The sequence below is a fragment of the Anopheles moucheti genome, chromosome 2 (genome assembly GCF_943734755.1).
Source record: "Anopheles moucheti chromosome 2, idAnoMoucSN_F20_07, whole genome shotgun sequence".
Classification (NCBI taxonomy): Eukaryota; Metazoa; Arthropoda; class Insecta; order Diptera; family Culicidae; genus Anopheles; species Anopheles moucheti.
In genome coordinates this window covers 56,325,019-56,331,466 of record NC_069140.1, presented here as the reverse complement: position 1 = coordinate 56,331,466, position 6,448 = coordinate 56,325,019, and positions in this window count along the sequence as shown.

Sequence of the window (6,448 nt, the reverse complement as noted above, 5' to 3'; positions counted from 1 at the left end):
ACCGATGTGGTTTCATTTCGCTCCCTTCCAGCAGTCAATCATCGGAACAGGTCAAACAGGTCTGTGGCGTTTGTTCTATTTTAATTTCATGTGCACCCATCATCAACTTCTGACGTTTCGAATCTGTTTCGTATAGCTCAAACAAACTCATACGCCCCATGCGAGAGGGCGAACGTTTCATTGGATGCTGGATAAAGCTGGAAACCGATCACACACACACACACACACACACACATCCAGCTCCATCCAGCATCCAGCAATAGCACGGCCCTGGCCCTGCGGATTAAAAAGTTGCTCTAACATTAATTAAAATTTATTTCACAACATAAATGATTGAGAGTGGAGCAGGTTAGAGGTGGAAGCGCAATGTTGCGGAGAAAGAAAAAAAATCTCTTGCCACCACGTCGTCTCACAGATATCCTTTAGGGGTGATCATTATTGGAAAAACGGAGGAAAAGCAGCTCTCTCGAACGAAAAAAAAAACGGTCACCGAGAAGAAGGTAAAGTACGAATAATCCTATTGTGAAGCAAACTTTCCGTCCTTCCAGCGGTTTTGGCCAGCACACCCTTTTTGGAAGTTTTCGGTCAAATTGTTTTAAATCAGTTGACCAAGGGTTCACGAGGGTCCGGAATACGATGCAGTAAGTAGGATTTTTTAATATGCCTATAGCAAACACGTTGTTGTTCATTGTTCAACAATTTATGCACAATTTATACATGATAGCGTTTGATCCCGTACCAATGCCAATGTCCTTTAATTTAGCGATCAAAAATGTTTCACAACTTTTGAAAGATGGAGTTGTTAAATAGAATTTTATGTTTTTGCAGTAATTACAGGGTGAGATGAAAAAACTGCAACAAAGTAACAATTCATATTTTTTGTATTTATTTTTTTAATTTAATGAATGTAAGCAAAAAATGTCGAATATAACATAAAATTTTGTAATCAATTTACATTTGTTCGAATTGGCCACCTTTGGCACGAATTATGGCCTTTAAACGGCCGATGAAGCCGTTGCATGCTGCCCGAAAGTGACTCTGCGGTATTTTGGCCCATTCTCGGCGAAGCGCTTGCTTGAGCTGATCGACACTTTGATATTTTAATTCCAACCTTATTTTCCAAAATACCCCAGGCACAATAATCCAACGGATTGGCATCTGGTGATTTTGGTGGCCATTGTGCGGTGGAAATGAAGCGTGGAATCTCATTTCGTAACCATTCTTGTGTGGCGCGTGCTAAGTGTGATGGTGCTGAGTCCTGTTGGAATGTCCAGGGTCTGCGACCAAAATGTTTGCGTGCCCAGGGCTTCAGCGTTTGCTCCAAAATATTTTCACGATAGATTTGCGCATTTATTTTGACCCCGCTGTCGATGAATACGAGCGGTGAGCGACCATCGGCGGTTATGGCGGCCCAAACCATCACCATGGCCGGCTTTTGAGTTCTGGTGGCCAACCGAAGATGCAAATTTTCAGCTGACCTCTCTGGCAAGTAAATCCGATCGTTTTGTTTGTTCACAAACTGCTGGATAACAAATGGTTTCTCATCAGAGAAAACCAAATTCGGTAATTCACCAAGTTCGGCCAAGCGAAGCAACTCCTTGGCTCTTGTGAGTCTAACTTTTTTTTTGTGCATCGGTAAGATCTTGTACTTTTTGGAACTTCAAAGGCTTTAGTCCAAGCTCGTTTTTCAATATTTGTCGAATGGAATATTGCGATATGTTAAGCTCACGAGCCATTTGTCGGCCACTGCGACGTGGATTTCGTTGAAGCCGCTTCTTCACTTTTCGAACCATATCTGGCGATGTTGCTGTTTTTTTTCGTCCACTTCCTTGACGTCGGGCTACGCTACCAGTATCACGGTAACGAGCGATGGTACGAGACACAAAGGGTTTATTAACATTTAAATGCTGGAGGGCTCTAACGATAGCCAGTTGGGGTTTTCCAGCCAAATGTAAAGCAATTACGCTGTCACGCTTGAGCTCCATCACGAATACTTAATTTTCTGTTTACTCCAACAATAAAATGCTTTACTACACTTGTAAACAATATAGTGAGCTGTCACTGGAAGAAATTTGACAGCTGTCAAAGGAGCGGTTCAAAAATAACAACAACCTGAATTTGGTTGCAGTTTTTTTATCTCACCCTGTAGTTTCGCTACAGTTGAGTTCCACACATCCGTTGGAATTGATTTCAACCCAAAGCTGGCCCCACTGTAGCTGTTCAACCAGTGATTACTCTATTCACAAACAAGTGCATTCAGAAAATATTTATGGTTTGCTAAATGAAGCGTGGCAGCAGTAGAAAGTTTTTTTTTTTTTCAATGTAAAAATGTTATTGTTTCAACATGTAAAACAGATCACTCCAGAATAAGTACTCCCGCATAGTATTTGCTATTGATTGTCCGCAAAGCACCATCCAGAAGGTAAAATTTATCAATCATAATTCGTACATCATATCATTACATATTTTTTTCTCATTTTGAACGGTTATAAATATTTCTTTTTCACTTTTGACGGTACCCAGACATCGAGGCGAACTCAACCTACACATTCCAGCTATCAACGCTACAGCACTGCTGGTGAATCGGCACATCGTCGAGCAGGATTGCCTGAGGATCGGAGCACAGCACATATCTTTTGTGCTGGTAACCTCCCAACACAGGCTCCATCTCGGCAACATATCCTTGCCCGAGAACGGTGATCCAGCACTTGGCGTACTTTCCAGCACTGGCGGATTTAAGTACCAAAACCATTCATCGAAGTATGATCGAGAGAGTTCCGGATCCAAAAGTAATCGTGAAGTCACCTTCTACCTTCCTTCGGATGGATCTGGAAGAACATATACCACCAACTGTCCTCGATCCAGAGGTCCACACTATTCCTGTTGATCAACAACAAGGTACCACACGGGTTGCTAATGCAGAGGATCGTCGGCCTGCGCGTTATGCTCCCAGCCAGAGACCCTGGCGCACAAACTTGCAAAGTGTTCGAGGGTATCTTATGCTTGGAGCATTCTGCGGCAAGAAATCGTTCAGTCATTAGTCATTTCAGACTCTTATCCTACGTTTGTTTGCAAATTACATCATTCACATTGTTGGAAAGAACAACGCTGCGATTGAGCTAACAAGCCTTAAATGTTCTTTGTAAAGCACTGTACGCCATTTCCCCATTTTTCCCTTTCATTATATTAATTAGGATGTAAGTTGTTTTTTAAAACGATTTTTATAAAAATAATATTAAGTGTACAAATAAGTGATCAACTTATATCGAACATTGTAGGGATTATGGTGAAAAATTGATTTACTGTTTCCATTTTTAAATAAACTCGATAGCAAAATGTAAAGAGTTGTTCATAGGTCGAAACAAGATCAAGCGATCAGGAGCGGCTTAACGTGATGTAAAATTGATTCATGTATTTTTCCTTCAATGCCCATTTCAAACTTTCTGTTCGTGGTGTATTTGGTGGCCCGGTGGTGTATTGGTACCAGCGCCGGTCTACACACGACAGGACCGATCTAAAATCCCATCCGAACCAATCCTTCGTACGCAGCACTGACCATCCGACTAGGGGTAAATAAAGTCAAAGAAAACCAGCATTGACAGGTCTAGACCATTTGAGGTTGTTGTGCCGATAAAGAAAAAGATTCATGACGTATCGTGGACTAGTCCTAGTCCTTACAACGGAGAAACGATTTGGATGAGATTTTGTCTCGGCCCTGTGATGTGAGACAGGCGCCGCTACCAAATTTATCACCGGTCCGGTTTCTAAGCAAAAAGCAATATTGATGGTTTGATCAATTTGAATAAATTCTGCCTCTAACCATTATGTCCCACAAGGAATACGCTTTCTGAAAATACCAATTTTATAGCTGCAAACTTCCAATGATTTTGCTCAAAAAATATTCAATACCGATGACAATGCTCAAGCAATAAATATGAAACATGTGATTTAACATGTAAAGTACCGGTTCGGTTAATTTTTGTAAAAAGCTGAAAAACTACCTGTAGACCCAACACATTCTAAGCACATCTTTCTCCACATCAATATTCATCTTTGGTTATGGAATGTGCACAGAATATTATTACCCATGATGCATAATTTGGCGGTTTCGTTTTACCACAGTTCTAATATTTAATTTTATCACACAAAAATGCTAGGACGCACCGTAATGTAATGATGCAATTAAAAACACGACTGTAATGAACGTTTGTTTCCCCCCGAAGCGCACACACGTGCGCACCTATGTGTTCACAGCATACGAACATTGAGCTAAGCGTCAAAACCAGCGAGGATTAAAAATTAAATACCATCATAACACGATAATTAAAATCAAATGCTTTAAATAAACCAACAGCCCCGCATCGGTGGAAATTTGCGTTGATGATGCTCATTCTAAATCCACTCTCGACCACTCGCTATTAGAACCGTTCACATAGCGCTGGTATTAAATTATGAGCCTTAATGCTATCAAATATCGCCTATAAATGATCCGCAAATACTTCACCCACATCCACCCGCCACCCTCCCTTGCCCCTCTTAACCCTTTCCAGTGGGTTTTACTTTTTAATTTTAGTTTTAATTTAACCGTTTTTTTTTCGAAAAAAAAACCGGCTGCTTTTCCGAACTGCAACAGGGCAGCAAATGGTACATCGTTCACACCATAAAAAGAGCCTACTGCGATGGTAAATGCACATCCACACGGATTGCCACACACGCGCGCGCGAACACCCGTACACACAGTGCATTTTTGTGGCCAACCAATACGAGTGCCGGGATGCATCATTTGTGCTTTTCATGCAAATAACCTTACCAAACGTCGTGCGGGCGGGACCGTGGGCCGCGCCGTGTCCGAAAGGGTGGTTGATCAATTTTGTGATGTTTGTTTATGTTACCACTTTTAATTGAAACCATTTGTAGTGTTTGGTATCGGTTTACCGGTTTGTTGAGTACCGGGGTATTCGTATGCCTTGTGCATTTGGATACCGCTCTTACCCGCGTTCGATGTGCGTTTGCTGTGCCGGTTTAAAAGCGTCCTTTGGTGCCTGCCCGTATACTTCGTGTTTCGTTGCTTGCGCCACCAAAACCTGGTAATACCCTTGTATACATTATTTTAATACGATTATTATAATTTATTCCGCGGAGAGAAAAAAAAACATCACCCACTTTAATGTCACTTAAGAGCAAAACTGCATACATAAAATAGTTTTCGTTCTAATTTACATCTAAAAAGGGGGCTTATTTTCATTAAAATAGTTATACGATCGCATACACTACGGTTTACGCATATCAATTATCAGGTGCTCAAAATAATTGCTTATTACAGTTTAGGTCTTAACTAAGATGGAATAATCTCCATACTGTGAATAGTATTTTAATTTTGATAACAAGTTTAATTTAATCACAATATCTTTTGTTATACCATCACTCTTATCATCGTGTAGCAAATGTTGCCTTTAAACCTTTATAAAGACGATCTGCATGAATGTTTGTGCGACATTAATGACATATGTTTTCATCCCTTAGAACCAATTTCGGTATATGTGCTGATGATTGCTGCTGTTCATTTGTTACACAAACCATCTGCCTAAGCGCTCGCCTGCCTAACTGCACAGCTGTGGACTCGCAAAAAAGGAAATTAACATCAAATAGTTGCATTGCTATTTTTGAACCAGCAAATCAACAACCTCATCCGCTTGTCAAATCAGTTCGCCAACGGGCTCGTAGGTTATTTGCAACACAGTTGAAATGTGACCTTCAATTCGTGCCTTTTTTAATCGTTTTTGCTCAAACTAATCTAACCTGGAGCTGTTTTTACCCCGTGCCTAAATTTGGTGGCTGGAATTGATGCGTTTAGTCTGAAGCGATATTTCGTGTTGACTCTCCATCTATGATTTTATGTTCACATATCCCATAAAGCTAATGCGGCTGGTGTTGACGTTCGTACATGAAAGCGATGGAGGTGTGTTGCTGACAGCGGATGAATGAAAAAACACGTGTTTTATACGTATTGCCGCACATAAAGGGGTTTCCATGCCGTTGATCTGTTTCGTACCATCACAGCAGATCTTTTTTTTTTTTCAAATATTAATATGTACACGTACATTTGCAACTGGCAGATAAAAAAAAACCTAGCAAACCAAAGAATCTGTTGCACACAGTTTTTATCAAATTATCTAAGGCTAAATCCATTCTCCTTGCGGCACGATAATTATGTTAACGATTTGTTGATGCTTTCCTTACAGAGCTTGATCATGTATGTAACTTTACCAGCGCAGGGCTCTTAATATGTTGATGCATGATTTTTACACACACCTATTCCATAATATGAATCTTATGTAGATATTTAACAAAAGAATGATTGATAGTATGACTATTAGCTGCCTTAAAATGATGGTGATGTATGATTTAAAATGGTAGAAACTAAAGAAACAGTTTTTTTATAATATAT